At 44.8% G+C, this 19,677-nt stretch overlaps 2 pseudogenes; one reads left to right on the top strand and one right to left on the bottom strand.

Annotated features, from left to right (window-relative positions):
* Positions 1-9,097: 9,097 nt before the first annotated feature.
* LOC115330570 lies at positions 9,098-11,944 on the top strand (annotated as a pseudogene).
* Positions 11,945-12,302: 358 nt separating this feature from the next.
* LOC115330575 lies at positions 12,303-16,978 on the bottom strand (annotated as a pseudogene).
* Positions 16,979-19,677: the final 2,699 nt, after the last annotated feature.

Below are 19,677 nucleotides of genomic sequence, written 5' to 3' on the forward strand. Positions count from 1 at the left end.
AACCTGGAAACAACAAAAACCGACAAGCCATAAAGAATCCACCATGATCTTAAAATAACGATGCTTCCAAGAGTACTTCGTACCATGACACGACAATGATTACTACAGCGGAGCTGTTAAGGGCTAGTTTCCCCAGTTTCATGTCCGTGGACAAATAAATATCGACACAAAACTCTGGACAGCTACCGCTATCTATGAGCGACGGCGGTAACCAGACAACCGGCTGTCTAATTGCCGCCATCGCTTATAGATGGCGGCACCTTTTCCACTCTGGCTTGCCAACTTGCGGCCGGCCATTGCTTTCTTCTATGTCCTCGTCCGTTTTTCGCACCGTTTCCCACATTCTTATCAGTCGCCGTTTGGACTCGCGATGGGTCGGCCGCTTGCCCTTTCTTCGGAGGAAGAGCGGTAGTGGAAGGAGCGGCGACGTCTGCAGCAGCGCAAATGGTTCCGCAACCGCCACGAAGCTGCTATCACCTCAAGTTCCACTGCGTCGAGCGCTTCAGATTCCCTTGCGAAAGAAGAGCCGATCGCTCGCCTGGAAAGCCACCGCCGAGAACAGAAGCTACAGCTCCACTGCTCTTCCTTCTTCACCAAAGTGGAAAGGCTGAAAGATTTTTCTTCCGAAGAGGTGCCAAATTTGAAATTATTTGATAATAATTCTAGAATGGCCGTGGTAGTTTGAAAATATTTGGTCCCATGCGGACAAAATAACCAAAAATAAGAATGCACTAAACTGAGGTTCTCAAGCTTGAAGAATCATATTTGGCTAGAACTTCGAGGGGTTTTCAGTGCTACTCTGAAGTTCAAGCATGTCCAAGTCCTCGAGAACGCCATTTCATATACGGTGTAAATGCATGTAAGGGCTGCACTTTCTTTCAAAATTTTGAGACTAACTTTTGAAGTAACGATAATAGATATAAACAAAATGGTATATCAGATAGATAAACATACGCAAGCAGTGGTCTAGAGCGCCCTTATTTCGGTCTCGATCGTAGCCTGTGGTATCCTCGGTGGTCAAGTCTGACAGGCGTCAACAGCGGCCAGAGTTGCTCTTCGGAACTGTTCAGTAAGCGCATTTTGGTGTTTGCGCTAGCAATTTATTTCGTAGAATTTCACCCCAACACCCGTTTTTATGTCGAGTGGCTGTGGCGTACCAGAGAGACCGCCTTGGACTGAATAATTCATCCAGTACCGTAAGCAGATCTTTTCGACACCACATTCGCAACCCATTGCATGTCTGCCACACTCCAAGGAATAAGTGACAGTTTGAAAGTATTTTCCAACCATTCTCAGCTTGTGGGGCCCGCATAAACCAACTCAGCAAAACGAAACATTAACAAAGCCTAACTGACCTAACGACAACATTCGAAAACATGTATATATGATTTAACAGCAGCTATTGTCCCATGGGCTGAAGGCGAGCGTGGATGATACGAAAACCGTAAGAAGGGCAGCTTTCCGAAGCTTTACTCTCGTAATGTTCGTTATCTGCGCTCTGAAACGTGGCAAGAAGCGCAAGCAGAGGCTCATACATGGTGGGATAAAGATGGCAAAGACGCGGAGCGTGCGCCATACTACGGAAGCAGCCAGCGTGTGTTGCAAAAAGGGGGGAAGAGGGGGTACTGCTAATAAACAAGTAATTTCTAAAAGCTTTTTAAAAAATACTTTGGTCCAAATATGGGGGTGCGGCCCTTACACCAGTGTGGCTCATAGACACAATTATACGGTAGTACAAGGGTTTTTAGGGTTTGCAAGAGCCTGCGGGAATTGTGCAACCCTCGAAACATTGGCACATGAACATAGAAAAAATGGCCACGCATGGCATCTAATAGAGAAAAAAACATTTTTCACTAGCCAAGGGTTATTGAAGGCGTCAGGAGAGTGGTATGTCCACTACTGGCTGCGTATGTTTACATATCTGATAAACCATTGTGAATCAGACAGGTACAGTCGAATCTCGTTAATTCAAACTCTCTCCATTAAAACTTGCGGTAAATTCAAACTAACATGCAGGTCTCATCCTATGAGTCTCTATGGGAGGAAACTCTCGGTAATTCGAAACATGCTTTATTCCAACAAATTTTCGGTCCCTCTAGAGTTTGAACTAATAAGATTCAACTGTACAAGAGACTGATGCACCTACGTGCATTGAATTTACGGAGTGTTTTTCTGTGCAAGGGCTATACTCCAACCGCCACTGAGCTTACACATCAGTACACGCAGAGAGCGTGATCACATGGTGCAAGACCGACAATCGGCTGGTTTAATGCATCCACAGCTTCCACTACTTTGTCAGCTTGGCGGTGAACAAAGTATAGCCTACTGTGCCCAGAGACTCAACAAGAATTAGCAGCCTGATTTGGGATTTCTCACCTGTGACTCGTCGCCGCCCTCACCCTGCAAGAACAAAAGAATGGCTCCTTCTAACGTGACATTCAAATGGGACATGAGCAGGACATATATGCAGGTATGAACTGCCAGATGGCCAAAACTGTCAGGGTTAAAAACCAACATAGGTATAGTGCTTTCTACTCTTCCTCCTCTCCCAGACTTGCTCTCACTACCTCTCCACAAGTGGGTGATACCAATACCACCTAAAAGACAAGACTTGTGCCTTCCCCACCCCTCTTCTTTTAAACGTCATCAGTAGAGGATCTACACAGTGCCACCTAGCTCGATCAACGTAGCTCCCAGAACGTCTTGCAGCGTCTCAAAGGCGTGATGCTAACATGCGGGGACACCAGATGCGCGAATCTGACACTTTGTGGAGTACTGCCGAGACCAGTTATAACCAAGTCAACGGGAATCGAAAATCACTTTGCTATATCCGTTATTTCGTTATAACCGACTTCGGTTATAACGAAGTGCAAAAGGAAATGGGAAATTGTGATCGCTTCACTGTAGCCGCTATTTCGTTCTAACCGACTTTGTTATAGCCGGTCTCGACAGTCCTCCTGTCGAGCTTCGGCGGGTTTGGGGGTGGGTCAGTGTTCTCCAAACGATGATGCGCAGTCCTTGTCTTCCAGCTGGTATTGACAATGCCCTCCGACCCGACAGTGTGTGGAGCAATAACCTCGCTTTTCGGACCCCCTTCCCCACTTTGCTCGTCGGGAGGACTCTCTGCCCCAGAGAACGTCGTGGCCACTAGGTGGCCTTTGATCTAGAATTCAAAAGAGACTGAGCGTGACGTAGAAGCCTCTGCAGGAACCTTGCATCGTGTCATTTTTGCAGTGCCCATATTGGCTCATTTGGCCGCAGTTGGTGCCGGCAGTGGGTTTGGCGGCACTGGCGTGAAAAGATTGACCACTCCACATTTCCTCTTCACTCAGGTTGGTAGAAAACAAATTGACAGTTGCTTTAGAGGCGGATGTTCCTGTTTGCTAGTGTTGCCAAGCGCATTGCCATGTGTTGGATTGAAATTCGTCGAGTGAAAACCCAAAACACTCTAGATGGTTGGATTACAAGCAGGAGTAGTGTAACCAACAAAGATATTATATTTGCATATTTACATTTTATTTAACAAACGACGTGAGAGAAAAGTGCTCCAAGATACATGTGCCAAGAACCAGCGTTGATGATGCGATTCACGTGAGCCATGGGCACGGGGCTAGCCGTCACACCGTTCCAACCACAAACCGCCCCATGAACAACCTTTAATTATATCTTCTTGTAAATATGTCAATATAATATCTTTGTTGGTTACACGACTCCTGCTTGTAATCCAACCATTTACAATTGGTGACCCAGACGTGATTTGAGGTCAAGAAGCCGGATCACCAATTGTAGATGGTTGGATTACAAGCAGCTAGGAGTCGTGTAACCAACAAAGATATTATATTGACATATTTAAAGATTGTTCATCGGGCGGTTTGTGGTTGGAACGGTGCGACGGCTAGCTCCGTGCCCGTATTTCCCGTGAATTGCGTCACCAACGCTGGTTCTTGGCACGTGTATCTTAGAGCACTTTTCTTTCACGTCGTTTTTGTGCTTCTGCAACGCTAAAAACACTCCTCTAATTTAAGCTAGTAGAACCACATTGTCGTTCCCTGAAGCTGGAGGTTTTTCACAACTTGATGTCACATAAGCCTGACAATTTTAGCAGTAAAATAACAGAACCTTGTAAGCTAGACTGCACCCTCTCTTAATCTGTTTTCACTCAAAAGCTTCCTGCATGAAACAACCATAGCCAAGGAGCTTTGTATAAGTTATGATAAATATTCGAACTGTTGGATAGTCCCAACAAGGCTTGCTGCTACTCTCTAGCAATAAAGAAAAACAATGTTACCTTCTGCAACACCTTGAAATCTGCCATACTAAGACCCCAGCCAGGACGATGGCACCGGCTGTGATTAAAGCTGCAGGAAGGAGAAAATCATGAAATTATAAATATGAACCGATTAGTTTGTAGCAGTGAACCAGTTTTTACTAGCACAGTAGAAATTAACAAATGGAAAAGTGTGCAAAAACTTGCTATGCAATTTACATTCAATACTTTTTAGAGCGCAGCTCTTAGGCGCCCGTTGCCGCGTTTCGCGGCATCACCGCGAAAACTGAATTTGTTCATGGGTGACGTGACACGAAGTCATGTGACGTCATTTTCCCTGCTCAATTTGAGAAACTGAATTGGTGTTGAGATCACGTGGCGTCAATGTTCCAGCTAAATTTAGTGGGGAAACTGTGGGAGGAGAAGAAGAGGAGGAGGAAGGGAAGATGGGAGAGTTCGGAGGAGGAGGGTATACCCCACTCCTCCTCAAGAGCTGCGCTCTGATTTTGCATTACAGAGATTTGTAAATGTCTCATTTTAGAGCGTAGCTCTTAGGCACCCGTTTCCGCCTTGAGCGGCGTCGCCGTCGGCGTAACCGTGAGGTCACGTGACCGCCCCACCACTAAGGTCACATGACCCACTCTGAGGCCACGTGACGTCACAGGGGCTCCCGTGGTAGAGTAGCAGGAAGGATGATGAGGTGAGGAGGGAGGAGGGGTATACCCTTCCCCTCAGTACCCTCCCCTCCTCCTCCTCAAGAGCTGCGCTCTAATTCAGTGTTACAGAGAGTTGTAAACGGCTTTCATTTTTTTCTTCCTTTTGGAGGGTACACATCATTTTAACTTTTTAATAATAAAAAAAAAAAAAGAAACAGAATCAGAACAACAAGGAAATAGAATCATTAAACAGACATTATTCAAACAACTTAACAACCTTCTGCCCCAAAAAAGATGATGACATTTGTTGTCACCAAGCTCGAGGACAGACGGCTCCAATTAGAAATGCATATAGGTAGGGGTGAGTATTTGTAGGTGTTAGTTCTGAAGAAAATGGGTTCAACTTTACAAGGACGATTTAGGCGAGAGCAAATCAGAGAAATTAATGCACTAGGTGACCATGTAACTCTTCTGTATAAGGTTAGCTTTAGAAACTAACATGCAGCCATTGGAAACAAGGCAAAGATAAATAGACCCAAGCATTCATATTCTCTTCTCGATAAAATTTTATGTTAACCCCTTAACTGGGGAGCGCATCTTTAGACGCGCTTCAATTTTGACCGCAGATTGGGGGGTGCGTCAATAGATGCGCTGCACTTTCTTTGCTGTTGGGAAGCGCGTCTTTAAACGCTCGCTCCATTTAGCGTGCGAGTAGGATGCGCCATCTATCCTCGTGTATCGGAAACATTTTTAGTTTTGAAAACGATGCATACATGGCAGCACAAAAAAATATTGAACACTCCTACATGACATGTTTTGACTGTTTGTTTGGAAAATGGCGTCCAGCAAACGCCAGCGCGTCCCTTGACCGACGAAGAAATCGCTGAGCTGCTGCAAAATACTCGCAAGGACAGCGACTGCGATGTTGATTTCTCGAGTTCGATGGAATGCTCCTCGGATCCGACACGAAAATTGAAGATGACACAGCGGAACAATTGTTTATGGAATTACCATCAACTTCGGGGTCTGTTGCAACCTTGCAAGACGCCAGCACAGTGAAAGATCCATTTCGGATTGTAGGAAGTGCCGGGATGCACATTCAACTTGATATAAATAAATTTAGTTTAGGTTTTGAGATTATTGTTATACCTTCGAGAGCTAGAAACACTTTAAAAAAGAACTCCCCATTTTACAGATATTTTTGGTCAAAAAAGTCCCCAGTTAAGGGGTTAAGAGTGAAAGGTGTTTTGAATTTTCAAGAACTGGTTTTTCTAAACTATATCATACGAGGGTAATAAAACAATACAAACTTACTGCAAAATACTGGGAGAGTGCCTAGCCCGCTTTCACTGAAAACTGGATTAATCTAGACATGGGTGCTCGTCCAATCAAATCGGGCACTTAACACACAGTTCGCAGAATTCCCAGGTTTGAAAAGTGTTAATAGTGGGCACTTGAGCAAAGTACTTTACAATAAGCATGATGCTTTCAAGTCTTCTTTTTTACATTAGGGCAATTAATGAATGAAACTCCCCATGAGATAAGTTTGTAACTGCATGTTCCGTCCGCTTTGTTGATGCGACTGCCTCTATGATGAGACAGTGCTCGTGAGTATTATATGGCATGTTAAAAAAAAGTAATGTTTCTATGCAACCACACCTGTATTGGCCGACATATGCGAGCTGCAGTATCTTCTAAATAAATAAAAAAAACTAATTGGCTGCTCTATGCCACTTTAAGAGCAACTGTGGCAAATCAATAGTGGTCCTAGTGGAATATACGCGAGAGTTTAGTATTTTGGGTAAAATCGGTTTCTCGGACTGTCTAATTTTCCGACTTTTGAATGATCCCTGTCAAGTCCAAACAATTGGTCAGCAACTGTATTTATTATTGGATTCAGTATTAGATATAACTCTTACAGCAAAGCTGTTTATGGCTAGGGTTCCGTGGATTCTTCATCTGCGTCAACAAAAACTCAGGTCCCAAATCTGATGCAAAATCGCTTTATTCTATGCCAAAAGCTTATACGTCTCATCACTTGGATATGCATTTTCAGTAGATTAGTTATCAAGAGATACCATTTTCAAGATCAGTAGACTCTCAGGTAGATAATAAAGAATAAAGGTATCTCAAAGATTTGCTGCTGTGCAATCCACGTTGGCCATGTCTACGCTCGCACCGCCCTCTCTTTGTCGTCGTTCCAAGCGCTCGCGTGCCTAGTTTCCTTTCCTTCTGCTCTCCCAGGGTGGCGATCCCGTCACACGCGTCTACTTTCCGCCGGGTGGCGGTCCCGTCGTGTGCGTCTAGTTTCCTCCGGCTCCTTTGTTCAAAATTCTGTCACGTCTGTGTCGCGTGCTAAACAATTTCGCTGGTCATCCACCTCCACAAAGTGGAATGGCTCACGATTTTTTTTTGCATTACTCATATTCTATTTATATTAAAAAGCACACAATTTCACAAGCACAGTTCCTTGAAGACAGGTTGTCAAGCAAATTATTATTTTGATATTCCCCGACTTTTCCAGGTTTTCCCTGACAAATTCAGGTAAAATTCCCTGGCCACTGTAGAGGCAGTTAAATATGTAAGACCATTACAACACAAGGCAGTGAGCATTGAGCAATGTGAGGATCATTTTGCACAGGCTTAATCCAACTTGCATATTCCGAAATATTCGGGTTCATCCAGTCCGGATTAAACGAGCCCTTCCTTGCTGCCGATATACAGTAAAACCTCGTTATAAAGAAGTTGAAGGAGCGGTCGTAATTACTTTGTTATAACCATTAGTTTGTTATAGCCAATGTCCATTTCTTCCAACTATTCAAGCAAGGGGAATTATGATTGCTTTGTTATATCCATTTGTTTGTTATATCCCATTTTGTTATAACGAGGTTTTACTGTAGTCAGTGAAGAGGCCGCTTCCGGAAACACAATGGAAACACGACATTCAACCACACACGTCAATAACCGAATGGCAGCATAGCCGCCAGCTTTTCCATTTGTTACTAAATCTAGTAGCCCAGATTGGATCTACTAGCCTAGTGTCGCGCCCTCAATCCAATCCAAGACTTGTACTGGATTTGTGGGCTGTTCCATCTGCATCGGGAAGCACACTCGACATCAGGTGAGCAGAGCCCGCGTTCTGCTCTAAGCAGAATTTATTGCCTATTTTTCTGCCCCTAAGTCCCCAAGTCTTGGCTGAGGGCACTCGATGGCGTTTCCGGCTCATTTTCTCTGACTGGGCTCGCTTTATGATAATATTCCTGACAATTCCCCGAGTTCTCTCGGTAAGTAAAATTTCCCAGAAAATTCCCAGTTTTCCCGGTCGCTAGACCCCCTGGAAGAGGACTGTTCGTAATTATATTTTGCAATGTCTTTCTGCAGCTGCTTTGCTTTTGCTTTACTACAGCTATTGATTGAGAAATCTTGCATCACGACTGGTCACACGATACGTCCGATACAGGAACATCTGCCTCAAAGGAGCTAAGGTCGGATTTCAAAGCTCAGGACCCTAGAGGAGACAAAGTGCAAACTCACGATTATAGATGTTCGCAGGTTCCTCGAGAGTCTCCCTGTGGCACTCTCCCTTGGATGTCACCCGCAGAAGCTAGGAACCGTCTCCCAGGAGCTCGCTGTAACTGTACGCACAGCCGAGAACATGAAGATCAGAAGCTGGAAAAGCTTGTTTACAACTGACACTTTTGATCCTGGAGAAACAAAGCTACGGACAACATCTCCAAACACAGCCCTGTTTACAAGCCAGCTACAAGCTTTAAGATATGTATGTCTAGAGTCTGATATTTACAGAGATTATTTTTGGAACAACCAGCGAGCAGCTTTTGACCCTTAGTATATCTTGCTAGTCAAATATGGAAATGCATTCTGTCTTTTTTCTTGCATACAAAAATTTCGACTCTTGTGGCTCCCAATCATTTCCATTGCAACAAGTTCTGCACCCCAGGAGGAAATAAAAGGTATTGTTAATAAACTTTAACTTGAATTAGAAGCTATAATTAGAGTATTTCCAGTCTTTGTCAGCTCTTCGCTAAATGTGCAAAAGTCGTGCAGCATCAAAAGGTCAAATGTGCTTGCAAATATACAAGAGTTCCGCGTTGAATCCAGCATGCTCATTAGGGCAGTCCCTGGAGCAGTTCTTCTTGGAGCTTATTTTAGCAGAATGCACAGATGCTATGACACATCTGGGGTTCTGCATTTTGCATACACAACAACATGTGAAGAATACTTGCCAACAAATCCTTAAATCTTCCTGCTTTAGTTGCTCTTCAATCTCTACCCACTTCAACCTGTTTCGGCCTCCCTGCATGTTTATGCACCCTGTTTTTCTATGCCACTTGCATTGAGATGCCTCTCTGGGTCCCCCCAAAAAAGCTGTTGCCTGGCTGCTCTCTCTCCAACCATCTCACCCGTCATTCCACCGTCATAAATCCCATCCTCTAAAGAAGCGTGGGAGCCAGAGGCATACACCGCTCTGTCAACAATCAGAACGGCATACTTCAGTTGTCGGCTCATCCACTTAATTACTTCGTTAGCTTCAGCCACCCTCTGCACCATTTCCTTCGTTTGTTCCCGAATCCCTAGGATGGTGCATGTGAATACTGAATTCGCCGTCTCTAAGACCTCCCTTAAGCTACCAGTCCTCTCTTTTCTAGCTACTTTCCGAGGTTCTGGCTCCTGCCCTATAGCATATCGTTGACACCCGTACAAATCAAACCATGAATCAACAGCTGGATGGATGGATGAATCCAGCTGAGCCCTTTGGATCAGGCGGTAGCTTACGCCACCTAGCCATTTTGTTTTACCATTTAAGCTTAGAATATTTAAATGTGAAATCTATATTCATTCCAAACTGCAAAGAAAGTGAGGCTATAAAAACCCCTTGCCATCAGTTAATAAGAAAATGCCTAGTTTTCTCTCACTTTCTGCCACCATTCACTTAATCTTTGCTTGGTAATCTCTACTGTCCTGAAATCCACTCTCCCTTCGCTGTCTCTAAAACCCAATGACTTTATTAAATCTATGTTGCCTTCGGTAGGCATAGGGTGAAGCCCTTTACAGTAGAGTATCAAGTGCTCAGCCGTCTCGTCCTCCTCTCCACAAGCAGTGCACACTTTATCCATTTCCTGGTACTTCGCTCTGTATGTTCTAGTTCGCAGAACACCCGTCCTCGCCTCAAACAGCAATGAGCTTCCCCTAGAAATTGTCATAAATGGTTTCTTTGGCAATAACTGTTTTGTTTAATCTATAGCTTTCCAGAGCCGTCTTTGTCTGCATTCTCTCTAGCCACCAATCTCTTTCTGTGGCCTTAACTTTCTTCTTAACTGAGACTTGCTCTTCCGTATTTCGACTATAGCCTAAAAACTTTCCTCTTAATTTTCTAGTGCGCTGTCTCCACTTTGTGTCTACACTCCTCATGTATAAATAGCTGAAAACCTTTCGTGCCCATTGCTCCCCATCCATTTGCCTCAACCGAACCTCAAATTCTATCTTGCTCACCGCTTCCCTGCTCTCAAACGACGCCCATCCCATGTCTCCTTGTACTCCCTGGTTTGGCGTTTTGCAATGTGCCCCCAAAGCCAGCCTACCTACTCCACGCTGTTTTATTTCTAGTCTCGCATGCACTTCGGATTTCACGCATAGCACTGCGTTTCCAAAAGTCAAGCCAGGCACCATGACCCCTTTCCAAATCTCTCTCACCACCTCATACCTAGAGAATAAACAGAAAGAATAAAACACATAAAGGACGAACACAGACGCACACAGTTCTTTCACTTTCAATGAAAGAACTGTGTGTGTCTGTGTTCGTCCTTCATGTGTTTTATTCTTTCTGTTTATTCTGTAGTTTTCAACGCGCTCTGCTACGTGTACTTCACCGCATACCTGTTGCTGTTGTAATTCCAAAGTGCTCTATTTTTCATTACAGCTGCATTTCTGTTGCCCTTACCTATTATATACGTTTGATGCTCACCGATTCTAGATGACGACATTTAAAAAGATTGCCGTACCGACGACAGGACCTGCCCAACAGACGCCGAAACTGAAATCGTCCAAGCTTTAGCTGCAACAGCGAGCAGAGAGCTGCTTTCGCAACTGATGCTGAAAGAGTCGACAGCGGCGTCGGTGCCACCGTTTGGTGAGGCGTCTCGCAGTGAACAGAGCAACACTACAACGAGGAGTGGAATGCAGGGTGGTACTGATATCATGCCAGAGGTCTCTCCTATGAAACAGGTCAAACAAGGGGTCCCAGAATATTTCAAAGAAAAAGCAGCTTTCAAAGAAGACAAAAGCAAGACTTGGAGCAAGGCCAAGAGAGAAATAAATGGCAAGCCCCAGAAACCAAAGAATCCGGGTGCCAAAAAGCCAGCAGCAGACGTTGTTGCCCAACTTTTAAACAATGCCACAGCACCTGCAAAACCAGCTAAGGGTCTGGCAGAGAGAGCTGGCAAGGCGACGGCATCAGTAAGATAAACTGTGACGCCCACGAGGGCACTCGACAAAGGGGCGGCCAAGGTGCCGGCAAAACCAGCCACGACACCGGCGAGCGGCACATTAAAAGCAACAATGGTTCTACCGCCGAAACCTGTTGCCACGACACCAGCGACAGCACTACCGCTAAAGGAAGCCGCGGCACTAGGAAAGCCGGCTGCCAAAACGGGAAACATGCAAAAAACCGTTGCCGCCAAGCAGGCCACACATAAAGCGCCCCATCAAAGGGACTGTTCAAGGTCCCACAAAGGAATCGGTGACAACGCTGCCCGAAGGATTCGCAGCCCCAAAAGAGATGCCAATCGCAAGGACAAACTCCAACAAAAATCAGCTGACCTCCAGCGGATCGTGGACGACACGTTCGGAAGACAGCTACTTTGACATTTTGGCCAACCTAACCATAATGTTTGAAAGCCTGTCGAGTGCCTCCCAGAAAACGGAAAAGGATTGCAACAGCGATTTCAACTACCTCGCTACGGTGGACTGTTCGCTGCAGCAAGGAAGAAAATCCCACGTCTGAGCTCTCGTTCAGAGAATCTGGTGCTGGGAAGGACTCTCAAACACATGGCTGCAGTGCCACCGTCGGTGCTCCTTCACTTTTAGTATGTAAAAGCTCCACAACTATTGTGATGCGGATCTGTTGAACCAAGAATGTTTGATGCTTGCGCTTCCAGCAGCAACTTTTTATGGAAAAAGTCACCCAACCGAAAAGGAAAAAAAAAAAAAAAAATCTCGCCTTAATAAAAAAAAGTGCTTAAAATCTTGGTCCTCACCTTACATTCTCACAAAAACAAACAAACAATCACTCTCTCCACTCAAAACACAAAAAAAAGCCTTGCCCGTGTGAGCTGGTGGTGACGTCAGAGGCAGCTCTGAAGGGGAATGAACGATGGTGAACTTGGGTGCGACTCGGTTGCTCAGTCCGACTCAGTCCTGGGGGCGTCCTTATGGTGGAGGAAAATGCAGCTGAGTAGGAACACGCCGAACATCATGGAGAAGGCGCTCAGGCAGTAAGGTACACCGATGGGATAAAGCGCTCGTACTGCGTGTGCTGCAGCGGCTGCACAGACACCTGCGGAAACGTGGGCCAAACTGAAGGACGATACCACGCCTGTATGTAGTCGCACGTTTGGGTGAAAAGCAAAAGCCTGCCCGAGTGGTAGTGTAGAGATGCGTGCAGCCGACACGGTTGTAGTTAGGGATACCGCAAACTTTTTTCGAACTGAAGTTTCGATGATCGAATCAAGCGGTTCAAAAGGTTAGAAAGATTTAGAAAGAAAATTCGACGGAAGTCGAATTTTTGAACTTGTTAAGGTAAGAAGTTCTACGCTTTTTGAACCGTTGAACTTATTACGCTAAAACATTTGATCCTTTTCAAACTTTCAAACTTATCGCGCTGCAAAATTCGATGCTTGTCGAACTTCCGAACTTGCAACTGACCAAAAAATTCTATGATTTTCAAACTTTCGAATTTCTTGCACTAAAAAGTTCGAAGTTGTTCGAACTTTCGAATTTCTTATGCTAAGGAATTCAATAATTTTCAAACTTTTGAACTTATTTATGAAGAGAATTCGAAAAGTTTCGAACTTTCGAATACTGAAAAGTCAGAAAGTCGACGAACTTCAAACTTTTAGGGTAAAAGTTCGACGTTCATCGAACTTCGAAAGTCCAGCGGATGGTTTCATTTGAATTCAAGTAGTGAGGTACATTCGTAATATTTTTTTTCTCTAACTTTTACACGCGGTGCTGCGTTCTTTACGAAAGACAATGTCGTTTATTTCAATGTTCTGGCATGCTTAGTTTTAAAGAAATAAATTCCCGAAGGGGCGAGGAAGGACGACGGGTTTTTGACGATTATCGTTTGTGCCAGATTTGAAGCGCGCTGTAGCCGAAGCTATTTATGGTAGAGATGTTAAACTTTTTAAGAATGATCTATGTATAGCCTAGGTAAGTGCCGTCTTAAGATGTGATTATTGCTATTCAAGGTGAGTTTCGAAGAAATGTCCAAACATGTATCTACATGCAATTATGCCCTAAACTTGATATTTATTTTTGTCTAAGTTGTTTGATGTATCAAATTTAAATTAACACCACAGACAGTACATATCATTGCCATCTGCAGAATACAAAATAATGTATTGTTTTTTTACATTAAGGAATAAATTAACTCATGGGAGAAGATTTCTAATATTGTTAAAGTTCAGCACGTCATTAAAAGAAAACTTTTTTTTTTTTCGCTTCACGTTCGTAGGACGTGTTTCTTTTAGCCTGTACACATTTTGGTAGCAGAAAGTTGTTTCGAAGTTCTGAACTTCTGAATATGCAAGAATGCAACACTTCTGGCAAATTCTTGATAGTTTTTTTTTTTTTCTCCAGCTTTTTATCCCCGCATTTATTAATATGTTGTTTTTTTTCTTTGTTTTCTTTTACCATTAGCACAGGTATTTAGGTCGAAAAGACATAGCTTTGAACTTCCGAACCACTAAGCATGTGACGAGTAGTGCCTTCTGACGAGTTTCTAACAATGACCATCTAGGCAATCTTTTATGCAGTGAAGAGCGACAGTAGCTATACATATGCATAAATAATTTCAGATTAAAATAAGCTCGACCACGCCCTCTTTCCCCGTATTGTTTTCTTTAACAGTCCGAAATATCTGGAAAAGGGGAAGGGGAACTGAAGCCCCCCCCCAGGCTGGCGGTCACAATTACTGATCTATGGTCACACGTCACTCTGCACTGGCAAATATTCCAGCACATCCGGGACACTCGTCATCTCATTTAATTGCCTGACCAACTTCACAGAGTCTAGATATCACACCCTAACTTTTCTAAACTTGATTTTGTGCAAACCAGTGAGTCGTGAAAACATTATTTGAAACTGAAACTGTGGAGGAACTTGAAAACCGGACTTTGAACTTTGAAAACTTGGACTTGAAAGAAAATCAAAATCTTCAAGTTTTTTTTTTTTTTTTTTTTTTTTTTTTTTTCCAAATTTAGCGTTTAAAGAGAATCGAAACCTTCGAATTTTTCGAACTTTATACAGAAATTCGAAATCTTCTAATTGTTCGAACTTCATGTCTATACAAATTCGAAGCGTTGGAAGTTTTCGAATTTTATTTCCAAAGAATTTCGAAATCTTCGAACTTTTCGAACTTCAGATCCCAAGAAATTCAAATTTTTCGAATATTCTCCAATTTCAAGTTAGGAAAGTTTGAAATCTTCGAATTTATCGAACCTCACGTAAAAAAATATTAGAAATATTCGAACCTGAAATTTTAGAACCCGTGAAAGCTTCAAACTTTTCGAATTCGAAACTCCACTGTGATCGAGAGTTGTGAATTTTTCGAATTCGAACCTCGGTCGGTACGAAAATATCGAAATTTTTCGTAATCGAACCTCAGTTCGCTTCGCAAATATTGAAACCTTTCGAAATCGAACCTAAGGTGGTTCGCGATATCCCTAGTTGTAGTCCACTTTGAACTGGTACACTCCGTAAACGTCCAGAACCTTGAATTGGGACTCGCACTTCTGACCTGCATTGGTTGACGCCGCACATTCATTTGTATAGTTTAAAAAGACCAACCAACTTCGAAGAATAAATAAAAAGCTAAGGAAGACCTCGGTTAATAAAATTTTTGAGTAATCCCTGTAGACCTAAATTTCAATAACCAGAACAAAGAAAAAGCTTTGTCAAGCTATATTTCAAATTCATTAAAATAAACAAAAGAAAAAACCTTTTTGCAGCCGATCTCGACGTGTAATGATGAAACAAAAACATTCCAGAGCATCTTTTAATGTTCTAAACAGCTTCTCAGCCGCGATGCGACACAAGCTAGCCTGAAGAAACGCATACGAACGAAGCCTCAACAAAAGAGCTTTTTGTCTCGTGGTCGGCTTCGAAAAGACAGAGTGCACTCGCCTTTCTTGACCAGCTTGGTGCGTACAAACGGGTCGATGAGAACAAACTCCAGCTGCAAGTCGTCAGCGTCGAAGGGCACCCATTGGCCGTCCTTCAGAATCTCCACCTCGATGCTGCACACCTGGAAGTTAAACTCCGCAAGTTGGTAAATCCGCACCAGACAGAAACGCCGGCAAAAACAAAACTCGTTTCACGAGACGTACGACGTCGTCCATGACGGTGTATGCCTCTGGAGGAGTCTTCTGGCCCTTGGGGTGGTGGCGAACGTTCTGTGCCCTCAGCACCCCCTTGGCAAGTGCCTGGTTGCTGGCGCTCTTGTACCTGTTTCAGGAAGGCAATTCCTTGCTAGGAACGTACATTACGGGGTTTCACGCTACTTTTAGTCTGCAGGATCCTACGAAGAAAATGAATAATATTGATTTATTGATACTGCAATCCCTTTCAAGGATTGCAGTATCAATAAATAAATAAACCCTAACTATGCGTCGCAGAAAGCCGACAAGCCCTGCGAACGAGATGCTAGCGGCCGTCACAGAATGGAGAAGTCTGAGAATGTGATGTTGCCTGGATCAACGGATGAAGACAAAATTTCTCCATGATTTGACGTCTACCCAGACCTAATATTTGTCAAACCGAAAAATGGCACTGTGGGTGCCTGCGGCATTTAGTTCGGTAAAATATATGTGTCAACGAGAAAGAAAATAGGATTGTCTTTCTTGCCGACGGGTTTGTTTCGCCGAAATAATTGCCACGGACGCCCATGATGCCATTTCTCGATCCGACAAACGTTAGGCTTAGGTGGACGTCATGTTTTTCGACTTTGCATTACCACTAGCGTCCCGTCTACGCAAAGTTAAAGCTTCTTGCGATGCATGCTTTATTTATTCTGGTTAAATATAGCAGAGTTTCATTGTCTGGATCGGACCCTCTAATGTCGCCGAAGGTTTTCCACCAAAATTGTATTCGCAGGTCCTACAACTGCTGTCCTGCAAGCTCGTAACAAATTTTTGTTTTCAAAAGCACAAGCAAATCTTTTTTTTTTTTTTTTAGCGACGAAACTTGACAATAAAACGGCCCAATCTCAACTGGAGCAACAGACTGCACCGCATTCCACCATGCGCATTTAGGACAGGAGAGGTGAAGAACTTGTCTCTGAAGAAGTCCAGAAAGCCACAGAACACGACGCGCACATTGTTCCTCGCTTGCAGAGCCGACACGAGCAGAGTGTTCTTGCCCACTGCGTGTGGGTACTGTCCAACGAAATGCCACCACCGTCAGTTCACAAAATGCCCCGAGGAGCGAACGGACTTGAAGCAAAATCTTACTTCAGTGATCGTGTTGTCCGGGTTGTAACTAAGCTATCGAAGGGGCAGTCAGAGCTTCATAGCACAAAAGGGTTGTCCTGGTCAGAGATAATGCTTAAAAAAACAAAAAGAATATTTTGCAAAATTTGAGGAACACGTCTAAGTTTTGTGCCTACAAAGACATACCCTACACCCCTGAACAGAACGGGAGGGATGTTCTTGCTGCCAACCACCATGGGGGCATTAATAACGTTCTCGCTCTCGGCAACTATGGTTGTGTGCTGCAAGAGCGCAATGATGTGCTCTCGGACATATGCAATGTGAAACATCAGGTATACATAGCTTGCACCAACGTCACTTGGTTCGACATGGGGGAAAGGGCATGGGAGAGTGTATCTTCCACTGCATTAATGAGGCACTTCTGGCCATCAAAAAGAGGGGCAAACTGACGTCCTGTGCTCATCGGTGTATGCATACTCCCACCTTATACGGTAAATACATACAGTGCTCTAGCAAACCATACGAGTCACTCAACTTCGTTTTTAAAAGTTGAAAAGCTGGAAACAACTTATTTTTGTAGGTTGTGGGGATTTGCTAGCTACCAACAGAGGTACCAATAGAGGAACCAAAGGGTTATCTCAACAGCGGTGGCGATCTCAAAGGAGACATCAAACCTAGTAGCGCGATCCCACATCTCCGCGACAATATAGATGACGTTTAGAGCCACACTACCGTGGGTCGTTTCGATATATACCTCCGTCGGTGCCAATGATCCTCTACCTTGTCTCACTCTCTCAAATACAGCGGAAGAGAAGACACACGTACCAGAGTAATAAAATAGTCCAACAGTATTTATTAAAACACTCTCCTATACAAACTACTATGTCCCCATCCCTAATGCCACCCATGCCGGCAAGGTAAGAAAAGGTGCTTTCCTGCCAGATGCGGGGTTCCAGAGAGCCAAGATCGAGGAAGCATTGGAGAAGTCGCCAATACACGTCCTATCTCTTTCGCGGTAACCGGACGAGTCCCCTTCCCGAAAGAGGGAAAAGATGAGGCGAAACCTCCTCACCTGTCGGTAGTGAACCGCATCCGAGCGGGGGAACAGAGGAAGGTCCCCCCTGGGAGAGAGTGAGGGGAGGACCCTCCGCTTCACAAACAGGTCAGAACTCATGGCGAAGGAGGCCGAGCGTTCCGACCTGCAGGCATTATCTCGGCCATAGGGGAAGGGAGATCACAGAAATCCCCACAAACCCCCCTCCTTAAAACGGTAGGTGGGTCTCAAAAAAGAATAAAGGAGGCCCACCTGCTCTCATAAAATAAAATATAACTATGATATCTACCCTCTAACACACGACATCCAGCACACATCTTCATTGTGTTTGCCGGCAACAGCTCGCACACAGGGAAAAAGAACAGGAATGGCCAAGTCCAAGTGCTCGAATGCTCATCACATCGCCACACGGCATCACAGCCACCGTGCTGATGCAGATGGATCTAGGTGTCATGGTACGAGCTGGCCTGCAGTGGAGGGCGTGAGGTGGTCGCAAAGACGGCAGCACTGAAAGGCCAACGACCGCTGCCCACCAGCGGAGACCAGCTGGGGATGTCCTAAAGACACGCCACCCAGGGGATCGGCGCCATCTCAGCCGCAGTAGGTTGGTGAGGGGGTGTGAACAACCCCAAAGCAGACCTCCGAAATCATAAAGCCAGCAGAGAACAGGCCCCGAAGCCGGGTGCAGCTCCACCCAAAGAGAAAAATGACGCCGCAGCCTCCAAACGACGGGGCACGCGCAACCGACGCTCGTCTGCTTGGCCACAAAGGCAGCAGAAACGGGCAAGAGCAAACGACAAACAAAACCACAAAAAAGGAAGGCAGTTTGTCAACGGTGACAGGAAGGCGCTCCAAGGGGGGAGCGGACCCAATGAATGGTCGCAGGACACATACCAGACTGACCCGATTCGACACCAGAAGAAGAAGCCATAAAGGGGGCCCCTCCATTTGAAATGCGTCCACATACCAAGCAACTATTGAGTGAGCTTACTATGGACACCGGGGAGATATCTTCCAGGAAAAACGCTGAGTTCTCAATCCTTTGCACAGGCAGCTAAAACAGAAGTTGCTTACATTACCCGGTTCTACTGGAGAAGTCCGTTGATTATAGGTGGCCAAAACAAAGAACAGTATGCAGCCGGCCTGTCTTCAAAGTCGAGGTAAATTGATACGGGGACTTCGAAGGGGACGATATAAACCAAACCGCCATGCATGTGCGTCTGCGAGCGGGGGAGACGCAAGTTCTTGCGTGAAATAGCCGCCATCTTGCTCCCCAAGTAGGAAGACAAAGGGGGCCGCAGCTCAATCGCTCAAGCCTGCTAGCTTCACCAAATATTTGAGCTAGCTAGCTTACCGAGGCTAGAAAACATGTCTTGCACTCGGGCCAGGTTTCAGAGCAACGTAACTGCTGAGTCTCTTATGAGTTATTCTTCCACCTGGATCACGCGAGTCTGACGGATATCGCCAGAGGGCGTTCTGACTACCGTGCTTGCACGATTGTAATGCACACTTTTTTTTAGAGTGCAGCTCTTAGCCGCCTGTTTCTGGCTTGAGCGGCGTCGCAGTCGCTGTAACCGCTAGGTGCATTATGGGTAAATTTCCCCGCTAAATTTAGCAGAAAAATTTCCCCGCTAAATTTAGCGGAAAATTTTCCCCACCAAATTTAGCGCCAAAATTTCCTAGTTATATTTAGCGGGAAAAATTTCCCCGCTAAATTTAGCGGAAAAATTTCCCCACCAAGTTTAGCGGAAAAATTTCCCCGCAAAATTTGGCGGAAAACTTTTTTTCGATAAATTTCCCCGCAAAAATTAGCGGAAAAAATTTCCCCGCTATATTTAGCGGAATTCCCTGCTAAATTTAGTAGAAAACTTTCCCCTAAATGAGAGGCGAGCAGGAGGGGCATAGCCTCCTCTCCATAACTTGCCCTCCTCCTCAAGAGCTGCAATCTAATTCGGCATTACAGGATTGTAAACG

The sequence above is a fragment of the Ixodes scapularis genome, unplaced genomic scaffold (assembly GCF_016920785.2).
Source record: "Ixodes scapularis isolate PalLabHiFi unplaced genomic scaffold, ASM1692078v2 PGA_scaffold9__187_contigs__length_104089568, whole genome shotgun sequence".
Classification (NCBI taxonomy): Eukaryota; Metazoa; Arthropoda; class Arachnida; order Ixodida; family Ixodidae; genus Ixodes; species Ixodes scapularis.